Here is a 17,993-nt window from a genome sequence, read left to right as displayed (position 1 = left end):
ATCTTTATTTTGTACTTTTTTATTTTTTATTCTCATTCTTCATTAATAGGTACTCTCTATTAATATCTCCTACTTCTCTAATTCTTTTCATTTTTTTTCGTGATCATAACCCCTATCTCTAAATTTGCCTTCAAATACCTTTAATTGTATTTCATAATCCTCATTCTTATTACAGTTCTTTCTGACCCTCATCATTTGTACTTTTGGAATATTTTCTTTCCATCTGGGATGGTGCTGTGGATGTAATTGATAGCATCCACCTTCTTGAAGTTGGTACGTGTGGATATTTTCCCCTCTTCTATGTAGAGCTCTAAATCTAAAAAGTTTATATTAGCTGAGCTTATTTCGAATGTAAATTTCAAATTCTTTTTGTTTTGATTCATACTTTGGAAACATTCCACTAGACTCTCTTTACTCCCTCACCATATAATTAGAATGTCCCTACGGTATGTGACCAAGTTCGCCCCACAATTATGCACCTGGAAGAAGTCTTTCTCCTATAATCCCATAAATAGATTTGCATAACTGGGAGCAAATCTGGTCCTCATTGCCGTAACACATAGCTGCACATAAAAATTCTCATCAAACCAAAAGTATTTATGAGAAAGTATAACATTTATGAATCTGATCTGTTCATCTTTCAGGTTATCATCACTGTTGAGAAAATATTCCACTGCACTTAAACCATCCTCATGTTTTATACAAGTATATAATGATGTTACATCAAAAGTGGCTAGTAGAAAATTTTCTTCCCAATCTATAGATGCTAATAAGTTAAGTACATCTGTAAAGTCCTTTAAATATGATGGTAATTTGAGGACATATTTCTGCAAAAACAAATCTATATATTGTGAGAGATTAGTAGTCAAGAAGCCTATCCCTGAGATGATAGGCCTCCCTGGTGGGTCTGTAAGAGATTTATGAATCTTGGGCAAACTGTAAAACAATGATTTTCTGGGACAATCAGGGGTTAAATATTTCCACTCTTTTATATTTAATATATCTAATTATTTTGCTTTCCCTAGTAATTTATTTAGCTCATCACTAAATTTCATTGTGGGATTACGTAATACTCTCTTGTATACATATTTATCATTCAGGATCTTATAACACATCTTTAAATATTGGTCTCTATCTAGAATAACCAGACCTCCCCCTTATCAGCTGGCTTCAGCAGCAAATTCTTCATATTTTCTATCTCTTTTATTAAGTCTTTTTGTTTCTTAGAAAAATTGAATTGAACATTTATTCATATTTGTATCTGTTATATTATATATAACCTTCATAATCATTTTCTCAAAGGTTTCTATTGCTGCTCCCTTCTCATGATTTGGATAGATGTTTGATTTCTTTTTAAAATTAGTATGCACATAAGAATCACTTCTATTTTCTACAGTTTTGTTCTTATAGTTTCTCTCTTCACTCGTCCTTAAAAACCATCTTTTCATTGTCAGCGATTTTATGAATTTTTTGGGCATCTATAAAAGTTTGGAATGTATTTTGTTTCCTGGTTGGTGCATGAGATAGCCCTTTCCCTAATATATACAATTCTTTACGTGTAAGTGAAATACTGCTTATATTAAATATCCCTTTGGGTATTTCAGATTCTACCATAGTTTCTTGTTTTTGGGTTTTCTGTATGCCACTTCCTCTCAGCCTCTCTGTCTGCCCCTCTTCTTTTTCTTGTAAATTTTTGTGGTTTTTAGTTTTACTTCTGTACTTGGGAAAATTCTAAAAAAGGCTTTTTAATTTAAGTTGGAACCCTTTTTCCGGCATCATTTTCCATATTTCTTAAAAGGGCAAAACTATTTCTCGTTGTTACATTCATGTTATAATTATTGTAAGATGGTCTATATTGTGCTTGTCCCTCTCTCTTTACATATTCCCATTCATTCTGTTCTCTGTGATGGTTAAAATCCATAGTTCTAGTGGGATTGTACTCCCTTGGTTTCTTATTCCATCTGTTTTGATTATTCCACCTTTTTGCATTGTTTGTCACATGAGATCTCTGCTCAGTATTCCCCCTTGGCGTATTTGTGTCATCTCTTGTTGTTTCACTTCTCCATTTATGGGAAATATACTTATGAATATCAGGATTTTTCTCGTGCAACAAATAATCCTCCCTATCCCTTTCAAATGTTTTCAATTTAACTTTTAATGGTTCTCTATTGGTAGATTCCATTAATTTCATACAGCTAGATTTAGACTTTTGTGGCCAAAGGGGTGCGTTAGCTACGCGTGTTTCCCCCCCCCCCCCCCCGCACCTTTTAAACAACGCTGGTATTTAGAGTTCTCTGAAGGGCTGTGTTAGGCTCCAAAAAGGGAGCGTAGAGCATAATTTACCACCACTTCAACTCTCAATACCAGCGTTGTTTACGGTAGCGGCCAGCTTGAAAAACGTGCTCATGCACGATTCCCCCATAGGAAACAATGGGGCAGTTTGAGCTGAAAAAAAAACCTGCAAAAAAGCAGCGTTCAGCTCCTAACGCAGCCCCATTGTTTCCTATGGGGAAACACTTTCTAAATCTGCACCTAACACCCTAACATGAACCCCGAGTCTAAACACCCCTAACCTTACACTTATTAACCCCTAATCTGCTGCCCCCACTATCGCTGACACCTGGATTATATTATTAACCCCTATTCTGCCGCTCCAGACACCGCCGCAACCTACGTTATCCCTATGAACCCCTAATCTGCTGCCCCCAATGTCGCCGACACCTACATTATATTTATTAACCCCTAATCTGCCCCCCCCCAACGTCGCTGCTACCTTACCTACACTTATTAACCCCTAATCTTCCAAACGGACCTCGCCGCTACTATAATAAATTTATTAACCCCTAAACTGCCTCACTCCCGCCTCGCAAACCCTATAATAAATGTTATTAACCCCTTATCTGCCCTCCCTAACATTGGCGACACCTAACTTCAAGTATTAACCCCTAATCTGCCGACCGGACCTCACCTCTACTCTAATAAATGTATTAACCCCTAAAGCTAAGTCTAACCCTAACCCTAACACCCCCCTAAATTAAATATAATTTAAATCTAACTACATAAATTATTTCTTATTAAATAAATTAATCATATTTAAAGCTAAATACTTACCTGTAAAATAAACCCTAATATAGCTACAATATAACGAATAATTATATTGTAGCTATTTTAGGGTTTATATTTATTTTACAGGCAACTTTGTATTTATTTTAACTAGGTACAATAGCTATTAGTTATTAACTATTTAATAGCTACCTAGTTAAAATAATTACAAAATTACCTGTAAAATAAATCCTAACCTAAGTTACAATTAAACCTAACACTACACTATCAATAAATTAATTAAATAAACTACCTACAATTACCTACAATTAAATCAACTAAACTAAATTGCAAAAAAAACCCCCACTAAATTACAAAAACCAACAAACACTAAATTACAAAAAATAAAAAAAGATTACAAGAATTTTAAACTAATTACACCTACTCTAAGCCCCCTAAAAAAATAACAAAGCCCCCCAAAATAAAAAAATGCCCTACCCTATTCTAAAATAAAAAGTTAACAGCTCTATTACCTTACCAGCCCTTAAAAGTCCTTTTTGCGGGGCATGCCCCAAAGAAATCAGCTCTTTTGCCTGTAAAAAAAAACATACAATACCCCCCCAACATTACAATCTACCACCCACATACCCCTAATCTAACCCACCCAAACCCCCCTTAAAAAACCTAACACTAAGCCCCTCAAGATCTCCCTACCTTGTATTCACCCAGCCGGGTATCACCGATCCGTCCAAGAAGAGGTCCTACAGAGGGTCCGAAGTCTTCATCCTATCCGGCAAGAAGAGGTCCTCCAGAGGGTCCAAAGTCTTCATCCAGGCGGCATCTTCTATCTTCTTCCATCTGGAGTGGAGCGGGTCCATCTTGAAGCAGCCGACGCGGAGCCATCCTTCCTCACCGACGGACTAACGACGAATGAAGGTTCCTTTAAATGACGTCATCCAAGATGGCGTCCCTCGAATTCCGATTGTCTGATAGGATTCTATCAGCCAATCGGAATTAAGGTAGGAAAAATCTGATTGGCTGATTGAATCAGCCAATCAGATACAAGTTCAATCCGATTGGCTGATTGAGCTCGCATTCTATTGGCTGTTCCAATCATTCTATTGGCTGTTCCAATCATTCTATTGGCTATTCCTATTTAAATCTAAATACTTACCTATAAAATAAACCCTAAGATAGCTACAATGTAATTAATAATTACATTGTAGCTATTTTAGGGTTTATATTTATTTTACAGGTAACTTGGTATTTATTTTAACTAGGTACAATAGCTATTAAATAGTTAATAACTATTTAATAGCTACCTAGTTAAAATAATTACCAATTTACCTGTAAAATAAATCCTAACCTAAGTTACAAATACACCTACACTATCAATAAATTAAATAAACTACAAATATCTAAACTAAAATACAATAAAATAAACTAAACTAAATTACAAAAAAAAAAGAAACACTAAATTACAAAAAATAAAAAAAATTACAAGATTTTTAAGCTAATTACACCTATTCTAAGCCCCCTAATAAAATAATAAAGCCCCCCAAAATAAAAAAAAATTCCCTACCCTATTCTAAATTAAAAAAGTTCACAGCTCTTTTACCTTACCAACCCTTATAAGGGCCTTTTGCGGGGCATGCTCCAAAGAAAACAGCTCTTTTGCCTGTAAAAAAACACACAATACCACCCCCCAACATTACAACCCACCACCCACATACCCCTATTCTAAACCCACCCAAACCCCCCTTAAAAAAACCTAACACTACCCCCCTGAAGATCTCCCTACCTTGTCTTCACCCAGCTGGGCAGAACTCTTCATCCGATCCGGGCGATGTCCAATCAAGCGGCAGAGAAGTCTTCTTCCATCCGGGCGATATCTTCAAGCAAGCGGCAGTGAAGTCTTCTTCCATCCGGGCGATGTCTTCAATCAAGCGGCAGTGAAGTCTTCTTCCATCCGGCGATGTCTTCAAGCAAAGCGGCATCTTCAATCTTCTTTCTTCGCTCCTCCGCCGCGGAGCATCCATCCGGCACGAAGACTGAACGAGGAATGAGGTACATTTAAATGATGTCATCCAAGATGACGTCCGTCGAATTCCGATTGGCTGATAGGATTCTATCAGCCAATCGGAATTAAGGTAGAAAAATCTGATTGGCTGATTGAATCAGCCAATCAGATTCAAGTTCAATCCGATTGGCTGAACAAATCAGCCAATCAGATTGAACCTGAATCTTGTCAGTATATTTATGAAAATCTAAGTAGTGCTCTCCAAATAATACATCAGCTTATGGCAGGGTTATAACACAATACAAATAATAATTATCCTTAAAAATAGAAACCCTTAACCAACATGCATCTACTAGAAACCATACAATTAATATTAATACCTGAATTATTTTATTTAGTTAATATCCATGAACATTTTGAAATATATTTGCAATACCAGAATATGACACAATATTATATACGTTAAAACCAATTATTAAGATATGCTACCCTTCTTATAAAACCCAGAAAAATTTATCTTTAAAACCAACCTTTCATTCAGAGCTGCATTTAAAATATTACAATGAGACTAAAATCTTTCGCTTTTAACATCCAAGCAATACAATCCTAATACAATATTGATTTAAAACATCAGAACTTTCACAGATAGGTTACTTAGTCTACCAGATACAAATTTAAACAATAATACAATATACACTTCTGAATTATTATTATATATTTACATAGATAAACAATTTAAGATTGGGATTAGTTTAACAATACATAGGCTATGAAATGCTAACTTGAAATATAAACTATTTCCTTAAATCTGCTTATTATAATTGAACTGTAGTGACTATGCATATAACTTATCTTACCAATAACCTTATATACTTTACCAAATAAACCAGTTTCCAATGTTTCTCAACAGATCCAATTTCACCTCAGAAATTCAAAATTGGGGATATTGCATATGGAGTCCAACAGTAGCTGTGTGCTTTAATAATAACCACAGTAGTTATCCCTTCAGGATTACAACAAAAACGGGGGGTATGGGTAGCGCTACTTAAATCTTAGAGCGGATTATGTGTGAAACTAATATAGACAATGCTAGTGATCTAAAGGTTAATTTCGTAATTGATTAAGTGGAATTATACTAGTGAAACCACTCTTAATGAGACCAGAATTAGTAGTATATATATGTAAGATAATAAAAAAAATATGTAGAGATATAGAGTTCAACCATAAAATCAATTTAATTACAATAAAAAATAGACAGTTTAGTGCCGGCACTATCTATAGCTATGTTTGTTAAAAATTAAAACATAAAAACAAAAATCTATTTGCAGATAATAAGTTTAAATAACAGCTTGCAGTCCGTTGTAATAAGCACAGACAAGTTATTAACTTGCTTGCTAGTTGTTGCTTGTTATACTTAATTGCAAAGTATGGCAGATAATATTTGCTGTTTTGAAAACGAAACAGAGTTCTTAACTAATGGTTACAGAGTTACCATCTTTGAAATGGTAGGTGTATCCGTTGTTAGAAAGTCCTGTGTCTTTATGCTGGAATGGATTGACGCTCCGGTTTGAAAGAGCGTATAGTGATCCAGGTGAAACAATGCTTGTTAGGAGATTTTTTCAACTTGTTGGAAAATGTTGCCTGTGAAGTGCCTTGCGGCGTCCTGGAATGCCGATGATGGCAACGGGGAAGTAGGTAGGTCCTGGGACCGAGGTGTTAGCTGGCAGTAATTGTCTCCTTCGCAGCTGTACCTACGAGTCCTGCTACCAGTTCCAGTGTGAGAGGTGAGGAGCTGGAACACCTTGTAACTTCGGTGAAACCCCAGATAGTTAAGCAGCTGGACAGACCAGATGCCTTTTGAATACAAACGGTATGCAGATCATGGGTGGGATTTTTAAGCATATATCTTCCACTCAAAGTTTTGCGAGAGGGATCATGCACCACACCTACTGTAACCGATTGTATATAGTGTGCAGGAGTCGGATAGACGAGCAAATCTACGCGTTTCAGCCCTGTAGGCCTTTATCAAGATGCTTGTTTTATTGTAGTTCGGATTTAAATACCTTAAAGTGCCAGTGTTTTTTTTAGAATTTTCTTAATCTCTAGATGTTGTGAGTTGAAGTCTGTTATAAAAGGTATAAAAAGATCATGCGGATTTTCACTCATATTTTTGTTTGTTTTTTAAATTTTTATTTTTGTTTGTTAATAGGACTTCCCTATCTATCGTGGCTACCTCATTCATTGTTTTGTTAATGGTGAGTGGGTCATAGCCTTTCTCTATAAATCTGGTAGTTAGGGTTTCCGATTGAAGTCTATAGTTATCAGGTGAGGAACAGTTTTTCTTGATCCTCATAAACTGGCTTTTAGGGATGTTTGATTTCCATTGTGTTAAATGGCAGCTTTCAAAGTGTATATAGTTATTAGCATCTATATCTTTGAAGTACGTCTTAGTCTGTATTTGATTATTGATTACTTCGATCTCAATATCTAAAAAGTAAATTTTACTACTACTGTATTCGTGGGTGAAAGAGATACCCATGTTGTTATCATTCATATCAGTCATGAAAGTGTCAAGTAATTCGATGTCACCCTTCCATACTATGAAAATATTGTCAATATCTTTAGGTTTAGTATAAGGAACTTTTCAGATAAAATTATGTGACAATTTCTTAGTATACCCCCATTGTCCTTTTGGTTTTAAATTTTGTAAAGGTTTTTCATAATAACCGTTTTTTGCACATTCTCTCTTTTTTGTATCCAATCTATCTATTTAAATTTAGTTACTCAGATTGATCACAGAGTATATGTTCTTTTTGTATGTAATTTATATATGTGCATTCGTAAAATGAATCACAAAATGTATCAATCACGCAAAAATGCTTGTAACCAAAATGCTATGAGAAACAGCTGACTGCTTGATTTGGAACACACCCACCAAGAAGCAACGAATCAACCAATAAGGAGGAACTTTAAGGTATTTAAATCCAAACTACAATAAAACAAGCATCTTGATAAAGGCCTACAGGGCTGAAATGCGTAGATTTGCTCGTCTATCCGACTCCTGCACACTATATACAATCGGTTACAGTAGGTGTGGTGCATGATCCCTCTCGCAAAACTTTGAGTGGAAGATATATGCTTAAAAATCCCACCCATGATCTGCATACCGTTTGTATTCAAAAGGCATCTGGTCTGTCCAGCTGCTTAACTATCTGGGGTTTCACCGAAGTTACAAGGTGTTCTAGCTCCTCACCTCTCACACCGGAACTGGTAGCAGGACTTGTAGGTACAGCTGCGAAGGAGACAATTACTGCCAGCTAACACCTCGGTCCCAGGACCTACCTACTTCCCCGTTGCCATCATCGGCATTCCAGGACGCCGCAAGGCACTTCACAGGCAACATTTTCCAACAAGTTGAAAAAATCTCCTAACAAGCATTGTTTCACCTGGATCACTATACGCTCTTTCAAACCGGAGCGTCAATCCATTCCAGCATAAAGACACAGGACTTTCTAACAACGGATACACCTACCATTTCAAAGATGGTAACTCTGTAACCATTAGTTAAGAGCTCTGTTTCGTTTTGAAAACAGCAAATATTATCTGCCATACTTTGCAATTAAGTATAACAAGCAACAACTAGCAAGCAAGTTAATAACTTGTATGTGCTTATTACAACGGACTGCAAGCTGTTATTTAAACTTATTATCTGCAAATAGATTTTTGTTTTAATTTTTAACAAACATAGCTATAGATAGTGCCGGCACTAAACTGTCTATTTTTTATTGTAATTAAATTGATTTTATGGTTGAACTCTATATCTCTACATATTTTTTTTATTATCTTACATATATATACTACTAATTCTGGTCTCATTAAGAGTGGTTTCACTAGTATAATTCCACTTAATCAATTATGAAATTAACCTTTAGATCACTAGCATTGTCTATATTAGTTTCACACATAATCCGCTCTAAGCTTTAAGTAGCGCTACCCGTACCCCCCGTTTTTGTTGTAACTACTCATTGGCAATTTGGAGATTTGCCAATGCCTTTTGGGTTAGCATAATAGAGCCAGAGAGTGTCAGCATCTTTTACACACCACTTTTTCTATCCCTTCAGGATTAGCCAGCAGCCAAAATCAGATCACCAGTTTCAGCAAGTTACAGACAACTGTCCCTTGTGCTTTCACTACTCCCATTATATGTAATCATTGATGACCTGTTTCGTTCACGCCCTTTTTGCTTGTCCCTTGTCATTGGATAATTGGTTTAGATTACATTGTTGTTATGGAAACGCATCCTTTAAACAGTTAAATCTCTTAACTGCTATACTGGTTTTGCCCCTTCGGTGGCAGCGTTGCAACACAAACAAATACAGCAATACCATTTCTAAACATTTTAACAACTTAATTCAGTATTTCTATGAACTGGTTATTCATTTTATCATAATTTGCTGCAACAACTATTCACAATATTTGTTTTGGATAAGTAATATCTTATGAATTTTCTGATTATTTTGATATGAAACATCAAATATATCTAACATTATATTAAAATAATTTATATTTCATTTAGCCTAACAGAAAGTTTATATTTCAATATCAGATGTCAATATTTCATAGTCATATCACATCAAAGTAACTTCCATATATTCATCTCACTATATTTTAAGAGATGTATTTAAAACTTTATAAACATTTATTGCACATTCATATGATATGACTTATTTCATCCCATGTATCGTCCTGTGTGTGTCACCTTTTTGACTCCGTCTGGAAAAACAGGAAAGCATGTTATATATACATGTAATTCAAATATGGTATTATTAAAATGGTTATTTAATCTATACTAATTTTGAATTTATTTCCTTTATAAATATCCCATGCAGATCTGAAATTATATGCCTGAAAAATACAAACAATATAGAGGTTATTAAACATTTTAGACTGACTAAATAGTTACCTCCCAAGCTTAGCAAATACCCATGTAATAATAGAGAATTAGACAATTTCCCAAATTTCTATATTTAATACATTCTGGTGCATGCATTCAGGGATGATTATTTGCTGTATGTTCAGTAAGTTTCAAAGTCACATCTTAACATGTGTCTTTGAGATTCCAGCAGTCTAATTTCCATCTCATCAAGCTTCAAAAAGGGAGATTCCAGACACACCGTCTTTTACTCACCACATGGGGTCTTTTTGTACCTGAGAGTAATGTTGAAATTCTCACAAAACATGTCACTTTGGACTAGATTAACAGGCAGCGTTGTAAAAGGGTAGGAGATTTTATCTCCCATTCCCAAGCAATCACACATATGGTTTCTGAAATAGTTGTTACATTTTAATTAAACCAAATGCTCTATTGTTCTCACTTTAGCTAGGAATGTCTCTTTTAAAGTAATCTTTATGAGTTTCCTGTGTAATTGAAAAAGTGGGGGAGAATTAAACATGGTTGAGGTCAGCTCTTTTGAATGAAATGAGTCATTTTCTACTGACCAGCAAAATATCTGATTAAAGATATATATTTATTAATCTTGAAATATATGATTAAAATATATATTTATTAACCTTACATATACCTTGACAATCTGATTGGCTGATTCAATTAGCCAATCAGATTTTTCTACCTTAATTCTGATTGGCTGATAGAATCCTATCAGCCAATCGGAATTCGACGGACGCCATCTTGGATGACGTCATTTAAAGGTACCTCATTCCTCGTTCAGTCTTCGTGCCGGATGGATGCTTTGCGGCGGAGGAGCGAAGAAAGAAGATTGAAGATGCCGCTTTGCTTGAAGACATCGCCGGATGGAAGAAGACTTAACTGCCGCTTGATTGAAGACATCGCCCGGATGGAAGAAGACTTCACTGCCGCTTGGTTGCAGACATCGCCCGGATGGAAGAAGACTTCACTGCCGCTTGATTGAAGACATCGCCGGATGGAAGAAGACTTCTCTGCCGTTTGATTGGACATCGCCCGGATCAGATGAAGAGTTCTGCCCGGCTGGGTGAAGACAAGGTAGGGAGATCTTCAGGGGGGTAGTGTTAGTTTTTTTTAAGGGGGTTTGGGTGGGTTTAGAATAGGGGTATGTGGGTGGTGGGTTGTAATGTTGGGGGGTGGTATTGTGTTTTTTTTACAAGCAAAAGAGCTGTTTTCTTTGGGGCATGCCCCGCAAAAGGCCCTTTGAAGGGCTGGTAAGGTAAAAGAGCTGTGAACTTTTTTAATTTAGAATAGGGTAGGGAAAATTTTTTATTTTGGGGGGCTTTATTATTTTATTAGGGGGCTTAGAATAGGTGTAATTAGCTTAAAAATCTTGTAATATTTTTTTTATTTTTTGTAATTTAGTGTTTGTTTTTTTGTAATTTAGTTTAGTTTATTTTATTGTATTTTAGTTTAGATATTTGTAGTTTATTTAATTTATTGATAATGTAGGTGTATTTGTAACTTAGGTTAGGATTTATTTTACAGGTAAATTGGTAATTATTTTAACTAGGTAGCTATTAAATAGTTATTAACTCTTTAAAAGCTATTGTACCTAGTTAAAATAAATACCAAGTTACCTGTAAAATAAATATAAACCCTAAAATAGCTACAATGTAATTATTAATCTTAGGGTTTATTTTATAGGTAAATATTTAGATTTAAATAGGAATATTTTAATTAATAATATTAATATTAATTAGATCTATTTTAATAAGAATTTAGTTAGGGATGTTAGAGTTAGATAGGGTTATTATACTTAATATATATATAATATAATAACGATATTAACTATATTAACCCTAATATAATTAGGGTTAATATAGTTAATATATATAATATAATAACTATATTAACTATATTAACCCTAATATAATTAGGGTTAATATAGTTAATATAGCTGGCGGCAGTGTAGGGGGATTAAATTAGGGGTTAATATTTATAAAATAGATGGCGGCGTGTAAGGGGCTCACTTTAGGGGGTAGGTAAGGTAGATGGTGGCGGGGTAGGGGCTCACATTAGGGGGTTATAGATTTAATATAGCTAGCGGCGGGGTCCGGAAGCGGCGGTTTAGGGGTTAATAACTTTATTAGGTGGCGGCGGGATCCAGGAGCGGTGGTTTAGGGGTTAATAAATTTTTTATTGTTAGGATAGTGAGGGGGGATAGCGGATAGAGGGTTAGACTTGTCGGGCTATGTTTAGGAGGCGTGTTAGACAGTACGGGTTATTTTATAACTTAGTCAGGTTTTGTAGGCGCCGGCAGTTTCTAAAGTGCCGTAAATCACTGGCGACTCCAGAAATTTGTGCTTACGCAGATTTCTGGACATCGCTGGTTTGTCAGACTTACGGCACTTTAGCATCTGACGGCGCCGTATATAGGATAGCTCGAGTTGCGAGCTGAAACTACGGGCAGCGGGGGTTCCCTCGCTTGCGCCGCAAACTACGATCTTTATCAGATCGCGCCCCTAGGCGTTAATTTCTACTTCTTGTTTCTTATTTTCGTCTAAAAAGCTTAATATCTGTTTCTAAACCGTCTAAAAAATATTTTCTATAGTCTTTATTAGAATCATCAAATTAAATGATTCTTCTTCTAGAATGTTATTCCATTTTTAGGCACTCTTATTTTCTAGATATTTTTCAGGAAATATAGATTCTGTCATGTGTTTAACTTCCAGAATCATTTTATCTTTTAATACTCCCATCAATTTATTTAATTGATCTATATTTTCATTTGGTGTAAGAGATATATCTTTCTCTTTAACCATATATGTTTTTATACAGATTAGACCTAAAATAAAAAAAATATTACTATCCATATTGTGCTCTTGCATTGGTACAATAAGAGGAAACAGAAATATAGAAACTATGATAGACAGTACCCTGCGCTAGTACACTCAGCCAAGGTAATCCAAGGAAAATTCAATAACTTGAAGTAATCGTTTTCTGTATGAGTCTCTTACATTGTTACAGAGGAATTTTGGCCCACTGTTCTTCACAACGTTGTTTCAGTTAATTGAGGTTTGCGGGCATTCGTTTATGCACAGCTCTCTTAAGATCCCGCCACAGCATTTCAATCGGGTTAAGGTCTGGACTTTGACTAGGCCATTACAGCACTTTTCTTTTTTTCTTTTTCAGCCATTCTGTTGTAGATTTTCTGCTGTGCTTGGGATCATTGCCAATTTCGGCCAAGCTTTAGCTGTCGGACAGATGGCCTCACATTTGACTCTAGAATACTTTGGTATACAGAAGAGTTCATGGTTGACTCAATGACTGCAAGGTGCCCAGGTCCTGTGGCTGCAAAACAAGCCCAAATCATCACCCCTCCACCACTGTGCTTGACAGTTGGTATGAGGTGTTTGTGCTGATATGCTGTGTTTGGTTTCGCCAAACGTGACGCTGTGCATTATGGCCAAACATCTCCACTTTGGTCTCATCTGGTCTTGTGGTTTGTTCAGATGCAACTTTGCAAACCTAAGTCGTCCTGCCATGTTCTTTTTAAAGAGAAGAGGCTTTCTCTTGGCAACCCTTCCATACAAACCATACTTTAGTCTTTTTTTCTAATTTTACTGTCATGAACTTTAACATTTAACATGCTAACTGATGCCTGTAGAGTCTGAGTCTGAGATGTAACTTTACTTTTTTTTTTTTCAATTTCTGTGAGCATTGCACGGACTGACCTTGGGGTGTGCTGGGGTGACCACTCCTGGGAAGATTGCCAACTGTCTTGAATGTTTTCCCCTTGTGAATAATCTTTCTCACTGTAGAATGATGGATTTTTGGAAATGGCTTTATAACCCTTCCAAGATTAATGGGCAGCAACATTTGCTTCTCTAAGATCATTGCTGATGTCTTTCCTCCTAGGCATTGGCACAAAACTGAATGCTCCAGACCAGCAAACTGCTAAAACTTTGGCTTTTATAGAAGTGGTCCCATTTGCTGATGATCAATTAATCAAGAGCATCTGATTAGCATCACCTGACTGCTACTTAGCCTCTTAATTCCTATGGAAGCAGTAACAGTGTACTTAGTTTTTCACACATGGCTTCTCCATTTTGGCTTTATTTTTGTTAACGAGATCATGACACAGATTAATATGTCATATGTTGTTGTTCATCTGAGGTTGTGTTTACCTAATGATTGTTATTATGTCCTGATACATAAAACCATAGAATTCAAAGAGGATGTACTTTTTTTTCACATGACTGTATGATGTATTCTATACACATCTTAATGTTTCACTATGAAGCCTTTCTTAAATAATTTGTTAGTGTGTCTTAGTAACAAGTGTCTCCCTATTTTCTGTTCCTGTAATCTTAAAGTGTTTTTTGTCTTTGACAAAATATAACTACTTAACCATTCTTAATATCTGTCTCCTCTCTATTCCCTTCCAGGTTGCATTTGCCTATATACAGTCATAGCCAAAAATATTGGCACCCCTGCATTTCTGTCAGATAATGCACTACTTCACCCAGAAAATTGCTGTAATTACAAATGTTTAGGCATTCTCATGTTTATTTTGTTTGTATTGGTATGACACAAAAAAAGTGGAGAAAGAAAGCCAAATCTGACACATTCCAAGCAAAACTCCAAAAATGGACTGAACATAATTATTGGCACCTTCTCAAAATTGTAAGAAATAATTGCATTCCAAGTTTGTGATGCTCCTGTAATTTGTAATTAAACTCACCTGTATCAATTAACAGGTGCTCACAATATAGAAATCACACCGGCAACCAGTTAAAATGTTGACAAATTGACTCAACCTTTCTGTTGTGTGTCTCTGTGTGCCACACTGAGCATGGAGAAAAGAAAGAGCAGCAAAGAAGTGTCTGGGGATTTGAGAACAAACATTGTGGAAAAACATGGACAATCTCAAGGTTACAAGTCGATCTCCAGATATCTTAATGTTCCTGTGTTTACTGTGCCCAACATTGTCAAGATGTTTACAGCCTATGGCACTGTAGCTAATCTCACTGAAGAGAAAAATTAATCAAAGATTGCAATGAAGGATTGTTCAAATGGTGAATAAAGAACCTCAATCAACTTCCAGAAAAATTCAAGTTGACCTTCAGGCACAGGGTACAAGTGTGTCAGCCCGCACTATATGTCGCCATCTGAATGTAAAGGGACGCTATGCTAGGAGACCCAGGAGGACCCCACTGCAGGAGGACACAGAAACATAAAAAAGCCAGATTGGAGTTTGCCAAAACTTACCTGAGGAAGTCAAAATCCTTTTGGTAGAATGTGTTGTGGACAGACGAAACAAAATTACAGCTTTTTGGTAAAGCCCATCATTCTACTGTTTTCAGAAAAATAAATGAGGCTTTATGGCATTATGAAATCTGAAGACCACCAAAGAATTCTGTGGTGCAATGAATGGCCTAGTGTCAGAAAGTTGGGTTACAGGCAGAGGTCATGGGTCTTACAGCAGGACAATGACCCAAAGCACACGTCAAAAAGCACCCAGAAATGATTTAAGAAAAGTGCTGGAGAGTACTGAACTGGTACTGAACTGGCCAGCAATGATTCTAGATCTCAATTCCATAGAGCACCTGTGGAGAGATCTCAAAACAGCAGTTGGGAAAAGGAACCCTTCCAATCTGAGAGACCTGGAACAGTTGACGAAAGAAGAGTGGTCCAAAATTCCAGTAGAGAGGTGTAAGAAACTTATTGATGGTTAAAGGAAGCGATTTCAGTTATTTTTTCAAGGGGTGTGCTACCAAATATAAAATTGAGGGTGCCAATAATTTTGTCCAGTCCTTTTTTGGAGTTTTGCATGGAATGTGTCAGATTTGGCTTTTTTTCGATACTTTTTTGTGTCATACTCATACAAACAAAATAAATAAACATGAAAATGCTCAAACATTTGTAATTGGAACAATTTTCTGGGCGAAGTGGTGCATTATCTGACAAAAATGCAGGGGTGACAATATTTTTGGCCATGACTGTATATATATATTGTATCATGTAAATCTTGCTGTGATTATCTGCTGGGGGTAATATGTTTTAAACTATGAGAGGTGGTTCCTACAGTTTTATAATCACAATACATAATGCCACATCATTTTTATCAATAGATGTGCCAGCCTAGTGAGTTGTGCCCTGTTTTATGTTTTTAAGGGACTGTCTACTTGTTTTTTTATTGTTTAAAAAGATAGATAATGCCTTTTATACCCATTTCCCAGCTTTGCACAACCAACATTGCTATATTAATATACTTTCTAACCTCTAAACCACTAAATATCTGCCTGTTTCTAAGCCACTAAAGGGCGCCTCTGTTTCATGTGATCTGATCCTGTACACATGTGGTCACTTCAAATGGATTTCTACACTCGGGGGCGAGGACAGCAGTCCTCTCCCTAGGATCTGGATTGGAAGGGAACCACTGTGACAACCCATTGTCATCCTTAGGGCTCAGTGACAACGGGTCATTGTGCACACTGAAGGGGTTAATGTCTCAATCAGCTTATTTTACATAGGGGAACAAGCAGACTAGTTGAACCTAATTTGTATCTTTTTGAATTCTCAAGAAAAAAGGCCAGGAGACAGGCTTGCTAAGGACGGCTGCTGATTGTTAGGCCCCAAGGCATGGTAATCACCACGCTATACTTACCCAGTTTCAGGTCCTGGAGTGCAATAAAAGCTGCACTGTTGTGACTGGCACGGCTGGTAGAAGTGCTAAGCTTAGGGGGGATGCTTCTGCAAGAGTCTGGGGTCATGCTAAGGGAGCTTCAGCTTAGTGCAGCCTGCAGCTGTATGATTCTCATTTGAAGTGACCCTGACAATGCCTTGGCAGCAAGTCTGAATGGGAGGAGTTAAAACGTCATCTCTGTCTCCAATTCTCATTCGATGCTTACTTCTTTTGCATGAAGATTCTAGCAATCCTGCTTTCTGCCCTCCTGGTTTTGACCCTGGCAAGTTTTTTGGCTTACGTTACCTATCTGACCGATACTTGTATTGCTACTTGTGGACAGACATATTGGCGTTACGACTTTTGGAACTGTACCACAGTTAATGAGTTTTTTTTTAATATTGTTTCACAGCTTCTGATGGATTATCAGGTTCTCACTCCTGATTTCCCTAACAACTACTCTTCTGACTCACTTGTGTGTGCCTACAAACCATCTCGTGCTTCACTGGTTACAGTCATTAAACCAGGTAATAAACTAAGTACCTTATGTAATAACCAAGCCCTGATGGATCCAGCGGAGATGGCAAATATTATAACAACCTTGTACCATAAAAACTCTATCTTGGCTCATACTATGCAAGTTTTACAGGCCTCACAACTGAACCTGCTTCAATAAGTGGAGACTTTACAGACTCAGTCACAGATCACAGATTGCTGGCATTGCTCCTAGTGTGTCTCCTGCTGTGGCTGAGGAGGTCAGGTGAACCTCAGAGTTTAGCCCGTAACCTTGTTCAGAAAAATAGTGCGATTCATAATTCTTGGGGCTCTTTTGTTAATGATGTGAGTATCCTGCATGATGATTTTCACGGTGTCTCCTCTGCCAAATCTGCACTCAGAGCAGTCAAGGATTTGTGACTTTTATCGTATCTAAAGTGGCGCAAATTGAGTATGCTCCATAGACTAACGAGCAATCAGTGTAATGTATATAATAATCTAAGCAACAAACGCAAGTAACGCTTATATATTTTTTTTTTATCAAATTAGTTAAAAAACATAAGGGATATATATTAATTAATATTGCTGTATATTTGATATAAATATATTTTTATGTGTCCTTACATATAAAGTCACAATGTTATTGAAACACTTCCAACACGGTGCAGTTCTATGCACATATCGCACACCAAAAGCCTTAAAAGCTTGTCTGATCATAGACGATATGCGCACACTCTATTTAAATTCCAAGACTTGGCAAGTCTTAAGGGATTAAAGTGCGCATGCATGACAACAACGAATAAAGTGTGCATGTGCTGAAA

Source organism: Bombina bombina, chromosome 3 (assembly GCF_027579735.1).
Source record: "Bombina bombina isolate aBomBom1 chromosome 3, aBomBom1.pri, whole genome shotgun sequence".
In the NCBI taxonomy this organism is placed as follows: domain Eukaryota; kingdom Metazoa; phylum Chordata; class Amphibia; order Anura; family Bombinatoridae; genus Bombina; species Bombina bombina.
This window is presented reverse-complemented; position numbering follows the sequence as displayed.